General features: G+C 44.5%; 1 protein-coding gene across 7 annotated transcripts in view; it reads right to left on the bottom strand.

Moving 5' to 3' along the window:
* TMCC3 (transmembrane and coiled-coil domain family 3) overlaps positions 1 to 21,971 on the bottom strand; it is a 271,611-nt gene that overhangs the window by 140,394 nt on the left and 109,246 nt on the right. The window contains exon 1 of one of the 7 annotated variants that reach the window (XM_072773112.1): positions 8,019 to 8,604. The exons of the other annotated variants lie outside the window; for them this stretch is intronic. The gene's annotated coding sequence lies outside the window, so the exon portion shown is untranslated. Of the gene's footprint in view, positions 1 to 8,018; positions 8,605 to 21,971 lie in introns of those variants that run through there. 7 annotated transcript variants of the gene reach the window in all.

Genomic DNA, 21,971 nt, shown 5'->3' on the forward strand with positions numbered 1-21,971 from the left:
GTCTCTTCCATGAGCCCAGGATGCTCTGCAGCCACCACTGTGTGCTGACCATGACACACAAATGCAAGAACACATCAGAGTGACCTGAGACGCACAGCCAAGTCTGCCTACACGGTGACAGCTGCTGTTGGGGGAAGCTCAGGGACTGGCATTTGAGTTTGCTATCATTTTACTGCTTTAAAATGTGCAACTCAAGCATGATGCTGCTGTTATTTCTATTAAGCTATAAATCACCTACAAATTAACCTCTGCTGCACTGATCCTGCCAAAATGTTGTTTTAGAAAACAGTTCAGATCCCAACTTTGAGAAACAGATACTCATTCTCCTCCTCCCTTTCCCCAGCAAAGTTGGTCCCCCTCGCAACGCAAATCACATAGTTTACTGGTTATGAGAGTAATTGCTGGTAGCCTTCCAAAACTCATGTTTTTTTATTTATGTATTCGCATGGGGCAGCAGGAGTGTGAGTGGGGAAGGTGGTACATATTTGCCATCAGAGAACACAGAATGCATTATAATGTTGTCTCTAATGGAGGCTTGAACTTTGCATTTTGTATCTTTCCAGGCCTTAGACTTCTCATCTGCCACCGTCCCTGGGGAATTACATGATATCAGAGTTTTCCACAGCACACCACCAGCTCTCAAACCAAAAACACCCAAAGAAAAGGGGCAGCATCTAACAGATCTGCCAGTTTTGTTATTGTTTTATTACCGTTAGACTTGAGTGTGTGTGTTCTGATCTTTCTACAACGCCTAGCTTAGGAAATGCTTAGCAAACACTCACTGAACTGAGCAAACTTTGTTCCTGTGCCAGCTGCCTATAGGATTGTGTGTATATTCAGATTAAACATTAAAAAAAAAAAAAGTGCAAGTGTGGATATTTTGCAGAACATGTCTTCAAAATGGACTAAAGTTTATTACTCATTATTATTTATTGGTGAGCTCAGAGGAAAAGGAGCTCTTTTCATCCAGGGGAGTTTAAAAGACTACAGGGGCAGTTGCAGTTTAAACAAACTGGCTAGGGGTCTCTTGAGTTTGGGGACACCTATGACACAAACCCAAAGAAAGCCACACACTGTGTGTGCCTTGGGTTTCTGGAGAAATGGCTCCACCTCTGCTTCAGTGTAAGCTTTTCCCTACCCCTCATTTACCACATAGGACAAGATGCAAAGCCACAACAGGTGCTGGATGTCCCATCTGTCCAGAGAGTTCTTTACACACATCAGTCTGGGCAGCCACAGCCAGAATTTGACCCTGTTCACTTTACATGTCATCAGTTGGGTTAGATTGGATTATGGACAACAATCCTAACTGAAAAATGTCTTGAACGGCCTGTGAGCAAGTCTGAGTTGTTGTTATACCTCTGGCAACAATGCCAATGCTTGGGATATAGGAGATACTCGATAAAAGTTAGTTGAATGAGGACTAAACAGGACTAAATCCTCTTTTTTTTTTTTTTTTAAAGGCTTAAACTCATGACCTTAAGATCAAGAGTCACATGCTCTTAACAACCGAGGCCCCCCTCAGGACTAAATCCTTTTTTAAGGAATCTGTTAAACCAAATCCATAGCAATATTTATTTTTCATCTCAAGAAAAGAGTTGAAAAGAAGAAAAAAAATGAGTTTTATAATCGTGGGTGAGGCCTGGGGGGCAATGAGAGTACTATATGGTACTTATTCATCCTTTTATTCCCATCACCTTATGTAATCCTGACGGCAACCTTATGATGTAGGTTAAGCAGGTATTATTATCGTCATTTTACAGATGAGGAAACTAAGGCTCAGAGAAATTGTGATTCGTTTAATATCTTATCTTCACATTCAACAGAGCTGGGAGGAGAGCTCTTGTCTTTCTACTTTACCAGTGCATAGGGAGCTATAGTTATTGTGGTTTATCTTTTAAAACCAAACTACACACAAACATCCTCTCTGCACAAGCACACCCTGCTCTGCAAGTCTTCCTTTATCCCTCACTGGGCTGCCTCAGTGTTTCCACATGGAAACTGACCCACTGACCTTGGGGGCCGGCAAACTGGGGATTAGGTCCCAATTTACATCTCTGTGACTTTGGACAAGTAACCCCCTAAGGCTTGGCTTCTTCCTCTGTCAGATGGGAATAAGAATACTCACTGCCAAGGGCCATCCTGAGGCTTAAAGGGAGGTCATACAGATAAAGCGCTTAAATACAAAGTCTGACACAAAGTCAACATCTATTAAATGACAGCTTTCATCACAGTGAGGGCAACCCCAGAAGAAGTGACCTGGGACTGGGGTGGAACTGAGGGTTACACAGCCTAGCCTGTGGTAGCGGTAGCGTGTGGCTCATAGGTTCAGATTTGACTCCCCATTGAAAGAGTTCAGGATCACTGGGAACAGACTGTACAAAACAAGAACCTAGCCATGTACTGAGATTTTCACATCTGTAAGCAAAGCATGTACCCAGGCATATATACACAAACGTGTATACAATGGAGAAACATACGCTTTCCCACATTAAAGCAAACTTCAAGATACATTGCTAAAAGTCACAAAATCAATGGATTTCTTTTTTACCACAAACACCACCAAAAATAGATAAAGAGTCACTCTGATAGGGCTCTAGATCTACTACAGGTAAAATCCCAACCCTGAAAGTACCCACAGACAGTAAAAATCTGAACAATTTTCTTTAAGTCTACAAATTAGTTGTGACCCCCCAACTGTAATAAGACTGTAGCTGTTGAAAGCTCTTCGACGCATTTCTTAGCGTGGAAGTTCAGGAAGACTCCAGGGACACGGATATTGATGGGTAACAATAATTAACCAACCTTAAAAAAAATGGAAGCCACTAATAGAATGTATCAAGGAGCTAAATATTCCTCAGTAATAATTCCATAATGAGCACAGATTCTGGAGTTGAACTGTCTGGGTTTAAATGCAGATTGTACCACTTCTTGCGTGTGATTTCTAGCAAATTATTTAATCTCTCTGTGCTTCAGTTTCCTACCTATAGAGGGGGAACAAGTGGGGCCCTTGGGTGGTTCAGTCCTCCAGGCATCTGACTTCAGCCCAGGTCACGATCTCAGGGTCCTGGGATCGAGTCCTGTATTGAGCTCTGTGCAGAGTCTACTTGAGGAGTCTCTCTCTCTCCTCCCTCTGCTACTTTCCCCGTGCTTGCTCTCTCTCTCAAATAAATAAATAAATAAAATCTTTTTAAAAAGGGGGTGAGTGAACAAGAGCACATACTTCATAAGGTTTGCTATGAATATTAAATAAGGTAGCGGATATAAAACTTTGAGAAAGGCACTTAACACATGGTAATGCGTCAGTGAATGTACTACAATTATTGTGCGTATATAGAAAACATGCCCATTTAACAAATACTTCCTGCTCTAATCCTAGATCTATCCTACCTCAATGCCAAGCTCAGTATTTCCACCCAGACAACAATGATGTGAAATTGGATTTATCTTGCCTTCCCTGCTTGCAAAGGCCTGATACTGTCACTACCACAGAGTAGTTGCTCTGGAAATATTTGATGAGAGAATGAAATGATGATAGCAGTATTTTAAAGCATTTTGAAAATATGTCATGAAAAGCATGATATTCACTGTGATCCTCAAGGGTAAGGGAGAAAAAGGAGGTATTCTAAGCTTAGATGGTCTCTCCTCCATGCGATAAGAGGGAAATGAAAAAGCAAATACTGCAAGGTGCACTGTAATTAAATTGTGTCAATTTCCCAGCATGATGATAACGGAAAACCCCCTCATGGAGCCAAGGCTGGTCCCCTATTCATCTGTCCTCTATTCATCTTTTAAAAAACAAACCCCTCTCTCACACAAATTCTCTCTCACCAATGTACATGAGCTGTTAAGAATGCACATGAGGGGTGCCTGGGTGGGTCAGTGAGTTAAACATCGGCCTTCGGCTCAGGTCACCATCCCGGGTCCTGGCACCGAGTCCCATATCGCTTTCCCTGCTCAGCGGGGAGCCTGCTTCTCCCTCTGCCCCTCCACCCACTATGCTCTCTCTCTCCCGCGCTCTCTCAAATAAATAAAACCTTTAAAAAGAAAAGAATTCACATGATATAAAATCATAGAAAAGCAATAGGAGCAACAATTTTTTTCTAGCTTTCACCAATGTTCGCCCCCCCCCTCCCCCAAACAGTAGGCAACAGAGAGTGCAGGATTTCAACAGACTTTACAGTTGCTGTCTGACAGCAAAATCCTGCGGAGGAGGTTAGGGCTGATGCTTCCCATGGGGAGCCCATGCCAAGGAAGATTCATAATCAGACAAGTGAGAACTGCCCAAGAGTTACAATTAAAGCTCTGGTCGAAGCACACAGAAACTCCAGGCTTCAGACGAAGTCTTCCCCACAGAAAGCTGAAATTACCCCCCAGTGTGCAGAGGCTGCACTGGTACAGAAGCAAAAGATCTTGTTCTCTTTAGGGGGAAAACCATGATCAACTGTTCCAACATAAGGTTAAATGGCAAAGTATCTATGATATATTAAGCTTCCACCCAGAAAGAGAAAGTTGTAGACCAACACAAGTAATGAGTCCATTCAATTAAATAAAACCAAAACCAAACCTTCTCTATTACCCCTCTATCTCTCTGTAATTTATACATTAAAATTTCTGGACAAAAATGTATGCCAAATTGCTAATACTGATCACCACTGGAAAGTAAGTAGAGATTTTCACTACTATTTAGCTTTTCATCAAAGAAAAAAAACAGGGGTGCCTGGGTGGCTCAGTGGTTGAGTGTCTGCCTTTGGCTGAGGTCATGATCCTGGGGTCTTGGGATCAAGTCCTGCATCAGACTCCCAGCAGGGAGCCTGCTTCTCCCTCTGTGTCTCTGCCTCTCTCTCTCTGTCTCTCTTATGAGTAAATAAATAAAAATCTTTAAAATAAAAATTTAAAAAACCAGATTAATAACCTCAATAGCCATTACTCAGGTTTAGCAATCATCAATTCTGACCAATTTTGCTTCATCAATGCCCTCACTTCCTCTCTTCTGCATTATATTGACTTGAATCACAGATATCACACTATTTCATCTGTAAATATTTCAGTATGTATTCCTAAGACAAAGACTCCTCTTTAAAAACAATACCATTATTATATGTAAAAAACCTTCATGCTTCAAATATCCAGTGCTTAAATTTCTTATAAATCCTAGGCTTTTTAAAAAAAATTTATTTGAACCAGTTTTCATATAAGGTCCACATACAGGGATGGAATATCTATCTTTTAAGTATTTCAGTCTGTCAATCTTTCTTCCATCTTGTTTTCTTGTAATTTATTTGCTACATTTTAAGTTTCATATATCTATAAATATAAAACTGGCCACAAATGTGGATTTTTTTGATAAGTCAAGAAGGGCAGGGGAAGGGCTGACAACACAGCACTGAGTTCCTTCACTTCTCAAAACTCAGAAAAGTTAGCAGTGGTAAAAGGTGCAGCTTCATTAGATGGGTCTTTCTCTGTCCTCTAAAATGCAATTAGATAAGAGCATACCAATATACAAAGATTGTTTAAAAAGTAAATTTACAAAAGCAGTGGATTATCATCAGTAGTATAGTAACAAAGACGGTGGTGCAAGAGGTCGTGAGCAATATCATCGGAGATCCATGTGAATCAACAGCTAAATGAGCTTAGTTTATATAAGTCTCTCTCTCTCTCTTTCTCTCTCTCTCTTTTAAAGATTTTATTTATTTGAGAGAGAGGAAGCATGAGCAGGGGGAGGCGAAGAAGCAGACTTGCCCGCTCAACAGAAGCTTGATAGGGGGCTCAATGCAGGCTCCATTCGGACCCTGAGATCATGACCTGAGCCAAAGGTAGACACAGCCCACTGAGCCACCCAGGCACCCCTGTGTAAGTGTGTCTTGCTTTAGCCCTAGTAAACATCTCCTTTCCTAGGTAAGTAACTTCCAGGCAATGCAGATGCTATGACTACATCTTAATAGACTTTTTTTTGTCCTTTTTCATTATAAAAGTACCATCCATGCGAACTACAGACAATTTTGCAAATATAGTTAAATAAGAGATAAAATGAAACCTGTAACTTCATCACCCCAAAGTAACTACCATATTGATCACTAAGGAATCTTTTGGTTCTAAGTCAAGGGAGACCTAAATCAATCTGACTTAAATATAAAGGAAGACTTCTATATTTGGCAAGTCCAGGGGTTGTTCTGGCTCCAGGCAAAGTATAATTGAGCAGTGAGGTGATGTCATCAGAATCTGATTTTCTCTTATCTCTTACCCTGTTTTTCTTAGTGTCAGCTCATTCTGAAACTGGCCTTACCATAGCTGCATGATAGCTACACAATTCCCAAACCACAAATTTCTTGCTCAAGTGAGAAAAAAGTATGTCTTTGTCCCAGCCTTCTCAGTGACAATCCTGAAATATACTCTGATTGGTCCCGGTTGGACCATGCGACTGCCTTTAACCTCACAATGGCAAGAGGGATATAATAGATGGGTCAGCTTAGCCTAACACACATGCTGCACTTCATGACTGAGGTACAGTCAGCTTCCCCAGAAACACACAGATCTCTACCCGGAAATGGGGGCTTTTAGGAAGATGGAAGGGAGAAATCCTGTTTGGGAAGCAGCCAAGAGGTGTCCAGTGCCATCCCTGTTTGTATTTGTTGTGCTGTGACTCTGTTTTTATTTTTTTAAAGATTTTATTTATTTATTTGGAGGGGGGCACAAGCAGAGGGAGGATCAGAGGGCAGAGGGACAAGCAGACTTGTCACTGAGCGGGGAGCCTAATGCGGGGCCCAATCTTAGGGCCCCTGAGATCATGACCTAAACTGAAGTCAGGCACTTAACCGAATGAACCACCCAGGCTCCCCTGTGACTCTGTTTTTAAATGTGGAAGATGCTGCCAATGCTGAGATTAATTTTTAATATGTAGAAGTTTGGGGAGGGATATTTTCAACAGCCAAAGTACAAGATGATGCTTCAGACTTGGTAGGTACCAAAAACATCTGTTGAGTTGATTATAAACTAGTGTAAAAGGCTTAAAGGCAGAATGCCCAAAGATGCTTGCAAAAGTACGAGACCAGGAGCAGTAAACTCACAGGCTCCGTCACTCCACCTACGTGACAATGCCTGGCCTTTATTTACACAAATGTTTAAATTTTTGGTTGGTTATGCAAACAAGTAGCATTAAGTTGTTCAGGTATTTGTCATGGTTTCCCTAGAAATCAAAAGAATCATAACAACCCAGGTTTCTCACAATTGGGGGGTGATGGATAACCTTTTACAAAATAAAATCCTCCAATCTACCCCAACACCATATGAAATACATATGGGCCTGATGAAGAAAAAATGGGGATCCCTGGGTGGCGCAGCGGTTTGGCGCCTCCCTTTGGCCCAGGGTGTGATCCTGGAGACCCGGGATGGAATCCCACGTCGGGCTCCCGGTGCATGGAGCCTGCTTCTCCCTCTGCCTATGTCTCTGCCTCTCTCTCTCTCTCTCTCTCTCTCTCTCCCTGTGACTATCATAAATAAATTTTAAAAATTTAAAAAAAGGAAAAAGAAAAAATGGAGCATGAAGCCCTTTGTGTGGATCCTGCCCGGCTCCCTCTTCATACCAGTACCCCTTCCTCCATGTCAGCTGGACTATGTCGAGTGACAGGGAGTTGAGCAGAGCATCTCACAAGATATAATCTTACTTTAATCTCAATTTCTGATGCTAAAACAATGTCTCACTACTAAACAAAAGTCTGCTTCCCTGGAAGGTCTACTCAGTGGCCCAAACACCCTTCTACAAGCTTCATCTATTTTATGAGGGCTCCCATCCTGCTCTAGGGCAACATCTTCACTGCTTCCACTACTGCTCACTAGTCATGAGCTCCGTTCCTTTTATCATCCTGCTCCCCTTCCACCAGGCATTCTCTTGAAGCTTTAAGAATATGCCCTTGACCCAGGGGACAGGTGCCAATTGCTCAGTGTCTGTGGAAATTATTTCTCAGGCCTTCTAACATCACATGCACTTGCTACTTGTCTACTACTAACCCTGATAGTACCTTTCAATGTTTGCATCTCAGCAGCATGAGGAGGTGCTCTTGGAAACTCAGCTCTTGATTCCTTGCTCCTCTTCTGAACCTGAAGTTATCTTCTCCCCTCCACACTGTGTTCTCCTCAGATTCTCCTCAGACAAATTCACGGCAGACGTCTTGTGCCTGTGACCTGCTCCAGCAGACAGTGATGCCGGGGCTGACACAGCCACTCTTCCCAGCTCAGCCCAAAGGCCTGTCAAGGACTGTGTCCGCTCTCATCTGTTTCTCTCCTGAGGTGGAATGCAACTTCAGATGTGCTTTGATCAGCTCAGAGATCAGGGGGCCTGTTCTTCAATACAGTTATTCTTTTCAGGCAGATGTGGGTTTTTCAGCAGCTTTCCTTCTCTGTTGGTTCATCTCAAGCTCAAAGGTGATGGTCAGTCTCCACTAGGTACAGCCCCACTCAGCTGTCTCTGGGGAGCTGGGCCCGGCAGATTTCATGAGGGCCCTGAGCCAGTGACAACCAAGATTGATAACACAGTAAGACAAAGGCTCTCAATGACGGCTGCACATTAGGTTCATCTGGAGGCCTTTAAGAACTCTCAATGCCTTGTTCCAACACCCAAGATTGATTCAGCTGATCAGGATATCCTTTTAAAAAAAATCACTTTTTAATTTTTAAAAAAAATCACTGGAAGTGGGGCCCCTGGGTCTGTCTGTCTGCCTTTGGCTTAGGTCATGATCTCAGGGTCCTGGGATCAAGCCCCATTAGACTTCCTGCTGAGTGGGGAGCCTGCTTCTCCTTCTCCCTCTGCCCCTTCTCCCCACTGCCCATCCCAGCTCATGCTCTGTCTCTCTCTCAAAAAAAAAAAAAAAAAAAAAAAAAAAAAAAAAAAAAAAATTAAAAAAGTGATAGATCATCATAGGATGATCAGATTCACTGATCTGCAGGATTCAGAGTCACTGCAGGACATCTCTAACAGCTTCTCACCTGGAAACAGAGTCTAAGGTGCCCGTCAGAAACTCCACCATTCAATTCAGGAACTGTACTAAGATTTCACAAACCACATGTAATTCTCCCAGCAATTGTGGGAAACATTATTACTATCCCCACTGAAAAGATGCCAAAAGACAAGTCTCAGAAATGTCAAGTAATCTGCCCCAGACACACAGAGGAAGAAAGAGGTGGACAGAGAGTATTTTGGCAGAGTCCAAAGACAGCATTGCTAATCCCAGTATACCTCCAGTGTAGCCCTGTTCCTTTGCCCTCCTCCCAGAGCCCTGAGAGCTAGATTCCCCTCAGTTCTCACAGGGGATTGGAATCTAATCTTTTTTTTTTTTTAAGATTATTTATTTATTTATGAGAGACACACAGAGAGAGAGGCAGAGACACAGGCAGAGGGAGAAGCAGGCTCCATGCAGGGAGCCCGACATGGGACTCAATCCCAGGTCTCCAGGATCAGGCCCTGGGCTGAAGGCAGGGCTAAACCGCTGAGCCACCTGGGCTTCCCTGGAATCTAATCTTGAACCTCTACCTACTTCCCACCAGCCCTTCCTGGATCTATTGTCTCTGATAACCAATTTTTTTCACCTTGAAGGAGCTCTGGCCCTTATGGTTTGAACACCTCAAAATCCAGTCTCAGGTCACTCCCTTGGGTACAACTCCCTCTGGCCACTGACCTCCTGACCCTACCTCCAATCCAAACTATCATTTTCTCCCAGATGCTGCCCATAGTCAGTCCTGGTTTATTCCTAGTTGTACACATTCTGTGCATCCAGGACTGGCCAATTACAGCATCAATTAAATCCCTCTGATTTTTTTTCCCATATGAACTGTCGTGAAGCCTTTTTACCAATATTACACTGAAAGGAATGATAGGGGTGCCCAGGTGGTTCAGTTGGTTAAGCATCTGCTTTGAGTTCAGGTCATGATCCTGGGGGGTCCAGGGATCAAGTGCCGCATCAGGCTCTCTCCTCAGTGGGGAGTCTGCTTCTCCCTCTCCCTCTACCCCTCCTCACTACATGTGCAGGCACAAGTGCTCTCTAACAAACAAATAAAACCTCAAAAAAGGAATGATAGTTTTCAGTTATAAGCACCCATGGGACATCTTTCATTTGAGTATTAAACCATCACCAGCATGTGTAGCTCTTTTTATGCTTTAACACTTCCCCCAGGAATGTCTTTGAGGAATAGGATCACACCCTATACCTCTTTTGTATTTAGAGTGGCTGCTGTGGGCAGCCCTGGTGGCTCAGCAGTTTAGTGCCACTTTCTGCCCAGGGCCTGATCCTAGAGACCTGGGATCAAGTCCCGCGTAGGGCTCCCTGCATGGAGCCTGCTTCTCCCTCTGCCTGTGTCTCTGCCTCTCTCTCTCTCTCTCTCTCATGAATAACTAAATAAAATCTTTAAAAAAAATCTCTAGAGTGGCTGCTGTACCTGACTCTCCCAAAACCCTTACTGCCCAGATGATTTGTCTAAACCAAGGATCAGGGGCTTTTCCTGCTAAAGGGCAGAGAGTAAATATTTCAGGCTTTGCGGCCAAGGCTATCTGCTTTGCAACTGACTGCCCACCCAGGCCGCTGCGGGTGACAGCAACTGGGGCCGTCTGTAAATGAGTGGGTGTGGCTGGTGCCAAGATGAATGCAAACACAAGTCTAAGCCATTCGTGGCAATTCCATTTCCTCAGCAAGTGACTGGCTTACAGGTGGGCGTGCGGCTCAGTCCTGGTGCATGGGATGTAAGAAAAGTCAGCTGAGAGGCTTCGAGAAAAAGACTATTTCACATTTAAGACACATAAGGAAGAGACCACTTTTCTGTTTCCTTTGGATGTTATGAGATCTGGATGCGAACCCCTACAGCCATCTCGCTCCTGACCAATGATGAAACCATCAGAACCCGGAGGGCAGGGATGCCTGGGGGGCTCAGCAGTTGAGCATCTGCCTTCTGCTCAGGTCGTGATCCCTGAGGATCGAGTCCCACGTCGGCCTCCCTGCGTGGAGCCTGCTTCTCCCTCTGCCTATATCCCTGCCTCTCTCTTTCTGTCTGTCTCTCATGAATAAATAAATAAAGTCTTTAAAAAAAGAAAAACAGTGCAGAGCCAGGAGGAGCAGAGAGGAGAGTGGAAACTAGACCTGCTGTGCCTAGAGGCCGCCCTACCTCATCTGTAAGATGACAAATTTCTTGATTGCTTGAGCCGTTGAGGTGGCCAAAATGCATCCCAATTACTGTACTGTGCGCCCTCCAGTACTCAGCAAAGTACTTCCCAGAGAGAGAGAACATGTTCAGTAAACAGTATTTTGTTGGTCTGGCTCACAGTCTGAACCGTACACATACACAGCTCCGAGTTCTTTCCACTGCTGGGGTGCCCGGGGGGCTCAGTCGGTTAGGCATCCGACTCTTGATTTCGGCTCAGGTCATGATCTCAAGGCTGTGAGAGGAACCTCACATGGGGCTCTGCACTCAGCGGGGAGCCTGCCTGAGATTCTCTCCCTCTCCCTCTGCCCCTTCCTCCCTGCACGCGCACACGCATGTGCACTAGCACTCGCACACTCCCAAAAAAGAATGCTTTCCGTTGTAAATAACCTGGCTTCTCTTTAATACAAGTTTATTTCCTATTAAAAAAAAAAAAACCACCAATGAGAGGAAATAATAGCAAACTTTATCTTTAAAATGAATGGAAAATATTTGACAATTTTTCATTTTTCTGAGAATACGTATGTTTCCAGATTATCCACTCGCTGTACATTTCCTCCCCTTCCTTTCCACTTCCTCTTCCTGCCGGGCCCTGAAAGGTGCACTGTATGCAAATATGCATACGCTCATCAGTCTTACCAGGCAGAGTTCCAACTGGCCACCCCACACCAACACAATTAAAAGTTAAACATCAATTAAAATTCACGAAATCCATTTAGCTCTCTGAAAAAGCACTAAATAACTGTACACATTTGGGGCACAAATTAATCTAAATTGTTTTTCATTACTCTTTAGTAATCAAACATACGGGGCCTCTTTGAGCCTCTGTTAATTGCTCATTCAGCTTAGACCGAGCAGGCAATGAAAAATGATCCCAGGACAAAAGATAAAAAACCTGGACTGAAATGCCACACTTGGGTCAAGCTCAGACAGCCAGGTGGCATGTGGGTGACAGCGGCACAAGAGAAACTCTGGAGGGCAGGCACTGTCTGGGGTGAGTGGTCATGCAGATGATCTCTCTTCTGAGACCTCCCACTGATGTAGTCATCTGCTTATTCCACACAGACCTGGACGTCTACTGGGCATCTCAGGTCTAAGCATGTCCAAAGGAGAACATACAGCTTCCTCACCTGAATCTATTCCTTGTCCTATCTTCCCCCATTTCAACAAGTGGCATCCAACTCCCAAAACCCAAATTCAGCATCATCCTTGATTTTTTTTTCCATTACCCCCACAACCATGCCGTCAGCAATTCCTATGGGCTCCGTATCCACAATCTGTTCATTCCTCTTCAGCCGCTGCCACCACCCTAATCCAAACCTCTGTTACGTCTCTCCTGAGATTTCTACCCACCTCCTAATGGGGGTCCCTATTGCCCCTGGCGCCTCTCCAAAACCCATTCCTTTAAAATATCAATATAATTCTATCACCTACGCACTTAAAACCCTTCAATAGCTTCCCATTGCATTTTGGAATTAGAAACCTGTACTAGTTTCCCATCACTGCTGTGACAAAGTACCACCACTCGGTGAGTAAAACAATACACGTGTAATCTCTTATAGTTCTGGAGATCAGAAGTCTTAAAAATCAAGGTGTTGGTAGGGCTGTGCTCCTCTGGAGGCTTCAGAGAAGAATCTGTTTCCTTCACTTTCTTAGCTTCTCGAGTACTCCTTGGCTTGTGGTCCCTTCCTCATGTCTCTGACTCTGAGCCTCCTGCCTTCCTTTTATTAAGACCTTTGTGATGACACTGGGCACAGGGCAATCTGGGATGATCGGCCCATCTCAAGATCTTAATCACACCTGCCAAGTCCCTTTTACCATGGAAGGTAAGATAATTTACAAAGGTTCTAAGAACAGGACACAGCCATTTGGAGGGCATCTTTATTCAGCCCACCACAAAACCAAAACGGAAATACAATGCCAAGAACAGCTCCTTATGGCCTACCAGCACTCCAGGAGCCAGCCTTGCCCGGCTCTCTCCTCCTCCTATCTCTTGCCTTCCTCTCCCCTCTCTTCTCTTCTCCTTCTACACCAGCCTTTGGTCTTTCCCTTCAAGTGCCAAGCCTGCTCTCAAACTCGGGATCTTCACCCTCTTCTTACCTCCACCTGGAGCATTCTTCCCCCATTCTTGAGAGCTCACATGTCATCTCCTCACCACCACCTGAGGTCACCTTGTTGACTTACATTCTCCTTGATTCTTGGTCTGTCTCGCTCACTGTACCACTTTAGAACAGTGACTGACACACGTAGCAACTTAATATTTGCTGAAGGTGTGAACTGTGTGACTTTGAAATGTTAGTGATTTCCCCATAACATACCTTCATAACCCATTCTGGTTTTATAATCCATAGGTTTATTATACACATGCTTTTTAAGACTCATCAACAGGTTCACCCTAGATCAGTTCTCAGGGTAAGACTAACCAAGATAAAGTGTAATAAAAACAATTGTAAAGGCTACAAAATATTCGGGGGTGGGTGGGCAGGGCAGAGGTAGAGTGAGGAAATAGGGCTGAGAAAAATAGGAATAGCTTAATATGTAAAGAAGACTCAGAGGGATTAATTATAGTTGACTATTAACTCAGTATGACTTGCCAGCATGACACAGACACTAAAAATATGGCCTCCTGTGCAATGGAGATTTTCAAGCAAAAAGAGAACTGTATCTTATACACAGCTTGGTGACTAAAATTGGAGCATTTATGAAGAGTATAATCTGAACTAGACACTGTAGTAACAGCTTTACATGAAATATCTCATTTAATCCCCAAATACTGTTACGGAGAGGGTGCTAAGAATACTTCTCATTTCACAAATGAGAGAAGTAGATTTCCAAGAAGTCCAGTAACTTGCTCAAATTAACCAAATGAGTATGTTAGTCAGGATTCATGATTCCAAAGCCTGGTGCACCAGCTCTATTAATGCTCTACTGTACCAGCTTTTATTGATTATGCTGGATGCAACTGAGGGCTGCTCTGGAGAAGCCATGGGATTTCAGAATCTGAGCAGCTCTATGCTGCCTGGTGAAGCTTATGATCCATGAGCTGGGAGATGATTTATAGTTACAGAATATCAACATGCTGGTTAACTCCAAAAACACTACCACCTCCCAATAGTTCAGGCTTCAAAATCCTCTGATTCTTCCTTCTACTTCATTCTCTGTCTCCAGTGGGTCATAAGGTCCAGCCACCAAATTCTTCTAACGTTTCTTTTTATAATTATTGTATTCCAAAATGAAAAGACATATACTTATGGTAAGGCAGGCTAACACTAAAAAAGATACATAATAAAAAGTGAGGCCTTCTTCCCATTCAAGACCCCAGCAGCTCTTTTCTGATGCCACTGCTGCTAAGCATGCTCGTGTGTGCACACACATGTGTGGGAGACAGTGGCAAGCTCAGTGAGGAAGGGTCAGTACAGGTGAGGCTCAATGCCAAGAGACCAGTATCCAGGTGGGTCATGACAAGACAGTGAAACAGGACCATGGAAACATGAAGAATTTGTGAAATGTTTAGTGGAAAGTGTCGATCAGATAGAACCAATGCTTGGATTTGGGGATGAAAGAGAGTGAAGAGTTTGGGATGGCTCCAACATGCCTGGTTTGGGCACCTGGCCTGATAATGGTTCTGATGCACTGAAATAGGAACATGAAGGATCAGTTCATGAGTTCAGGCTCAGAGGTATCTAAGAGACACAGCAGACAGATGGAAATGAGGGTCTCGAGTTCCAGAGAGAAAGAGGTCAGACTACAGCAAAAGGGGGCTGTGGAAGCCATGGACAGGAGGCGTTCACTCAGAGAGACGTGGGTGCCTGAGCAGAGTGAAAGCATCACTAAACTGACGGATGGTCAGAGGAAGCACCGTCCCAGGTGTCATCACCGTTGCAGGGACAACAGTGGACTTGCCCTTTCTGATCTGCCAGAAACTTATTTTTATCTGGAGACATGTTTTGGCACTTGCTTACTTTCAGTCCTGTTTTACTCTTCTATTATTTCCTAAGTGTATGTCCTGCTGTCTTGCAACATTTGCAGTCCTTTCAGAAATTGAGATTTGGCAGGTTTCATACATAAGGGATGCAGCCTTTTTGCATTTCAGTCACATTTTCTTAAATTAGGATATGTAGACACTTGCAGTCAGGCTGTGTTCAAGCAACGTAACAAGTGGGGGATTGAAAGGCACATGCACTGTCCACTTGGCTGTCTTGTGTTTCTGCCATTGCCAGAGGGCTACCCTAGCCCGCGTGGAGCCCAAAATAGGCACGTATGGGGCAGAGCAGCCCTGGCTGACCTGCAGACGTGTGAAGGAGAAATAAAGCTTATTGTCTATCATGCCCTGAAATGTGGTGGTTGTTATGCAACATTTGTTCCTTTTATTTTTATTGAAGTATAATTTATACACAAATGTTCAGATCTTAAATATACCTTGAATCAATTTTGACAAATGTGCTTGTGTAACCCAGACCCTTCACAAGGCACAGAACACTGCCATAACCCCAGAAAACTAGCTACTGGTCGCTTTGAGTAAATCCCCACCTCACCCCCAGAAGCAAACCCTGACTGACAGCCACAGAGTGGGAAGTACAGACCACATGGCCACAAAGCCTAAAGTACTTACTACCCGGTCCATTGCAGTTTGTCCACCCCAGACTAGGAGACTCTGTCTCCATCACACATACGGATCCAAGTGCTGGAGCCAATGTTGAGAACCAGGTGTTCTGAGTGCTCTTTTAATTACATTCATAACAGGCCAACCATAAAAACCATACACATTCATGGAAAGTCTAAATATTATCAAAGGACACAATGTGAAAGAAGAGCCTCTCATAGGCACAGCCCTTAATGAGAACAGTCTGAGATTTCAAAGAAAACTAAATCAAAAGGTACAACTCTTGCTTAGTTGTTATTGTCCTGTATTATTTTCTTATAAAAGTCAGCCCCCCTGAGATAGGTTATTATTGAAAGCGCAGTAAACAGGAACAGGCCAAAATCAGATAGAAAAGGCAGGGAGCGTGCCAACATCTCCTCTGCAAAATGCAAGGAGAAAAAGGAACTGGAGCCAGATCTCTAGAGTAACGCTGCATTGAATGTCCAATTCAAGCCAGCCTGGGTTCAAAAGCCCATGGCAGATCAGGCACAGACGGAAACAGAGTCCCGCAAGGGAGGGGATAGAACTGGAGCCCCCACACGCTGTGCTGGCTTGAGTTTGCCAAGTGGAGGTGTGCGTGGCTGCATCAAAAACAGCCTGAGTCTTATCCTAGAATGCAAAGTTTGCTCCCTCTTGGCTAATAAAGTGCAATGCTATTCCTCTGCGGGGAACACTGAAAGCATTTACATTATGCTTTTAGGAACAACACCATCTGGAGATGTCCCTGAAGAATATGGCTTTGGTCAACAAATCCAACTCCAGAAGCCCGTTCCTTCAAGCTCTGCCCCACTACCTCAACCTTCATTAATACAAATACCCCTCTTTTGCAGGAATAATTTCTTGTCTAATTGAGAACTGTTTCAGCACCAGAGAAGGAAATGGGGAGTGGGGGTGATGATGGATCTGGGTATCTCTGCAGGGCTTTTGTCATACCAATCAAGAGACATGAGTAGGAGTTGAGTTTCACGGGACAACAATGGAAAAGCCGAGTGTCATCTTCTCGTGTCATCCCTTTAAAACATCTTATTTGTTATAACTAATCTCTACACCTAACATGGGGCTTGAACTCACAACTCTGATATCAAAGAGTCTCATGCCCTACCAACTGGGTGCTCCTCATGTCATCCCTTTAAGTATATGCTACACAAGTATTCAAAAATATCATGTTGAAGGGTGTCAAACTATGAGCCAGCTGTGGATGTCCACGTGTGTGTGATGGTCTCCTGAAAGCTGTGGATCCTTTCTGCGGGGAAACACACACATGCATACACACCCCAAATTAGTGGGGCTCTTGGACTCCTGGCGCATGGCCAGGGATCCCAAGGTGAAAACCTTACTAGGGAGTACACAAGTGTGCCCCAAGGGGCTGTGGGAGAGGCAATCTAAGACACTGTGTTCTCATAGTCTGACTACTTGTGGAGTTTGCCCTAGATGGAATGTCCATGGGGGAAGGGGATTGATAACCACCCCCCCCCCAAAAAAGCCTTTTTTTAGGGTTTCAAATTGTAACTTAGCTTATCTTTGGGCAAGGTCTGAAGTATCTGACTTGAGGGTGAAGTCATGCATTTTGGGATTCTAATGCTGTATGTACGTGTGTATGTTGTGTATGTACACGTTTATGGGCATCGGCCCCCAAGACATGACTCACTCATTCTCTCCGGGTGCCGCTTCCTGGCTTACCAGACTGAAGGAAGAGCCGGCCTGCGGCCAGGGCACCCAGCAGCTGGCCCCAGGGGAGCAGTCACCCTCTGCCCAGCTCCGACTGCCCCACCGGCCCCACTGGCCCTGCTTCCATGGGGCTGAGGATACCAGTCCGCACGGAAGCCTTTCCAGCAGCTCCAAGACCTTCTGATCACTGAGACATGATCTGCTGCTTCTGGCTAAACCTCCATAAACTCCATCCCCCTGTGATGCCTGAAGGGGATCACCAGCTGTCATGGAGCTTTTATCTTTCCACCTACCCAGCAGCAGACAGGAGAGAGCAAAATGTGACAGAAATAAGAACTCAGAGTAAAGGAATTCCCAAAGGGGTGAATCTGTGTCTCTCTGAGGCACCGAGAGCATCCCACACAAAATGTAAAACATGCATCTCGGGCTTTCCTGAATTCTCCTGTCTTTTCTTGGCTCAAAGCATGAGACTGATAAGTAAGTGTCTGCCAACTGCTAGCTCTGACCAACAACAACAAAAAAATCCCAGCGGGAAAGGGAGGCGCCTGGATGGGCCTCCACACGGGCAAACACGCACAGGCCCCGGACTTGGGGAGAAAGCAAAGCGAAGGCCACCACCCTTCCTGCATTTTCAAAGACAGACATATAATTGTTTCTGAGGGTGATCTGGACAACACAGGATGTCCTGAGGGGTCAACTAAGGAAAGAGAACATTTTCATTTCACAAGGAGCATCAGATACTGGTGCTATTTCTATGTGCACGTGTTCACCAAGACAAGCAAATAAATCTGCTGTCCTATGGCAGCAAAAGGCAGTCTGCTGACCAGCACTCTAGTTTATTTTCCCAGGTCTGATACCTATTCCAGCAACCCTTGAGATCAGTAGAATGATCAGCAGAGTAACAGCTAAAAATAGCTTTTTTTTTTTTTTTTTTTTTTTTTTTTAGTAAGCTCTACACCCAACACGGGGCCCAACTCATGACCTCAAGATCAAGAGTTGCACGTTCCACTGACTGAGCCAGCCAGGCGCCGCAACAAAAAAAAAATCTTTTTTATTGTGCAAAGCCAAGTGGCTCAAATCACCCCAAATAATTTTTTTTTTAATGTGTACCATTTAAAATGTTTCAAAGGATTCCCACTCCCCTAAGGACAAATGCTCAGTTCCTATGTTGGCTTCTAGGTGGAGTAGACTACATACTTTAATGGTCAAAATCAGGGTGTTTGGCAAGTGAGAGACAGTGCTACTCACAATAATGGTGGAACCACCACCACAAGCCAGATCTTTCACGCTGAGCCACTGAGCCACCAGACGAGGGGCCTCCTGCCTTTGGGTAATCTGGCCTTGCCCTCAATCCCCCCTCTTCTCCCTCACCACCAGTTTGCTGGCTCTCTCCTCCAGCCATGCTGACTTGTCTCCATTTTTTTTGAAAGAGACAGGCCTTTTCCAGCTTCCTGGGCCTCACCATGCACTTTCCTCTACCTGCCCTACCTGTCTACCTGTCCCAAGCACTGGCAGCCTCGTCACTTGCCTTATTCCTACTCATTGCTTCTCCGGCTCTGTCTCCATAAAACGAGGGCAGGCAGACTTCCCCTGGCCCCAGACACAAAGTTGGCTCCTTCTTATGGGTTCCCACGGCTCCCAGACATGCCTCATCACATCAGCAATCAATTTATTGGGCGGTGGCTGCTGCCTTCTGCAACACGCAGGGGGCCTCTGGGCAGTGACAAGGCTGGCTTTGCTCGCCACTGAATCCTCAGTCCCCAGCACTATGCCTGACGAAAGGAGGTGCTGGTTCTTCCAGTCTCACCTCAGGCATCCCCTCTGAGACGTTTCCTTCACCCTATAGCCCTTCCCCACCCTACAGAGTTCAGAGCCATCCTGAGCACTCTGTGGACCCCAGGCTGCCTCCGACCTGGCCCATGACAAGGGGCTGACATTGGTCCCCCCAGTGTTCTGGGGGTCCCTTTAGGGCAGAGACCATAATCCATTCGTTCATTCAGGCTCAGGGTGGCTGATGAGGACGATGCTGGTACACAGTACACAGCAACAACCCCGCATTTAAAACCTTGGGCCCAGATGCATTTCAGAACTAAGAACTTTTCATTTGAAAATAGTAAATTGGGATCCCTGAGTGGCTCAGAGGGTTTAGCGCCTGTGTTCCACCCAGGGCATGATCCTGGAGTCCTGGGATCGAGTCCCACGTCGGGCTCCCTGCATGGAGCCTGCTTCTCCCTCTGCCTGTGTCTCTGCCTCTCTCTCTCTCTCTCTCATGAATAAATAAATAAATAAAAATTTTACATGAAACATTGGGGGCACCTGGATGGCTCAGTCTGTTAATTGTCTGACTCTTGTTTTCAGCTCAGGTCATGATCTCAGGATCCTGGAATGGAGCCGCCATAAGATTCTCTCTTTCCCCTTCCCTCTGCCCCTCCTGTCCCTGCACTCTCTCTCAAAAAAAAATTTAATTAAAAAATAAATCAGTTGAGGGTGCTAGGGTAGCTCAGTCAGTTAAGTGTCCAACACTTGATCTCAGCTCAGGTCTTGATCTCAGAGTCATGATTTCAAGCCCCACACTGGGCTCCATGCTGGGCATGGAGCCTTCTTGTAGGTAGGTAGGTAGGTAGATGATAGATAGAGAGATAGATAGATAGATAGAACGAACACTGATTGGCACACAGGAACTAGCAGGCCAGTTGGGACTTTGTTCCTGATTATTGTCAGGAGTCATTTGGTCATTCAATCATTCAACCACTGTTTCACTGTTTCCCGGGTACCTATATGGGCTAAACACTCTGCTAAGTGGATGATAAACAAGACAGATATGGTTTCTGTTGCAGGGGCCAAGGGCAGGCTGCCCCACGTAGGGCCACTCTGGCATGAATATTATTCTGAGCTAAAGGTAACTGAAACCCTATGGGCTCAAGAAAACTTCTGCCCCTCCCTGAACTACCCAGAAGAATCTAAATTAGGGTCTTACCCAGAATAAGGGTCAATAGTAGAGATAAATCTTATTTGGGTGACCCATCCATACAGCAGGACAAACATCTAATTACTGAACAACTGCTCTCACTGCGCTATGAAGTGCACCCCTTCCCTCTGAAGTCCCAGGTCCCCAAACCCCCTACTCTTTAGTTCAGGATGACACAGAGACCTCATTTGGCTTGTCTTTGGAATTTCCATGCTGGTGTAGGTTCCCTGTATATACACTATTAAATTTTATTTTCTCCTGTTCGTCTGATATCAATTTGATTCTTAGTCCAACTAGAAGGTCCTTGGAGAGGACAGGAATTCGTGCTCCATGACACTGTCCAACCAGGTGGTACAGTCGTAGTGACACGTACACAACGGTGTGAGTGTTGTGACCCAGGAAATAAATGAAGAATGGAGAGAATATGCAACACTGGGTTTAAATCAATTAGCAATTGGAACTGAAGTGTAACAAAAATTAATTATACTATTTATGAGCTGTTCAAGCTTAATTCCAACAAATTTATATATCACAACAAACCATTTGGTTGTGAAGAATTACTGATACAAGCAGTAAAGATATGAATGAAATCCCCATGCACACACTGAGTCATTCTAATACTCCTATGTCAAGTATGGAACATCCAGACGCACTTATTATCGACAGAAGATTAACAAGATTTGCATACATATTATGAATCTCTGATTAAGTAGCTTGATAGTAGAAAAACTAATAGAATTTGGGAGTGCAGCTTCCAGAAAGCATGTAGCCCAACCAATGCCTTTGCCCACTTTTTTTGTTTTTAAACCTAACCCTGGCCCTGGTCCTAACTTGATTTTTTTGCCCAAAGTCAGGGTACTCCAATGTAAAACTGCATTCTGCAGAAAGGACTTTGCCAAAGTATCAGAACACACTTGAATTTCAAAAGATGAAAGAACAACTCTAAAGGGGTTTCAACAACAGTAAATGTGATGTATTCACTATGGTAATAGAAACACATCTGATGCCATATATGCCAGACTCTGTTAGGTGTGAACACACTAATCCTCATTCCTTTTTTTCCTTGTTAACATAACCCCAATTCTGTTCAGTACTTTAACATGCCCTGCTAAATATATTCTTTCTCAGCTTCCCTTGAAGTCACAGATGGCCATGTATTGTGGTTCTGGTGAAAAAAACCTAAGGAAAAGTCTGTTTCTGGTTCCTAATACAAGGAGACAGAGTTGGCGAAAGGAATTTCTTTCCTACCTTTCTTCTCCCCTTGAATGTAGACAGGATGGCTGGCACTGCTGCTGCCACATTCTCACCACGAGGATGAACTGCCTACCCCTACATTTCATAGTATGTGGGGGGAAAATACATTCCTTATTTGTTTAAATCATTGTTCTTTAATTTTTCTGTTATCTGAAACCAAATATTCCTAATAGAATAGTCCAAGACAGGAGACTGTACTTGAAAGTTTGAACCTTGGGTAAGTGCGGCCATGAAGATAGAAGAATTCTCTGTGAT

This window comes from Canis lupus, chromosome 13 (assembly GCF_048164855.1).
Source record: "Canis lupus baileyi chromosome 13, mCanLup2.hap1, whole genome shotgun sequence".
In the NCBI taxonomy this organism is placed as follows: Eukaryota; Metazoa; Chordata; class Mammalia; order Carnivora; family Canidae; genus Canis; species Canis lupus.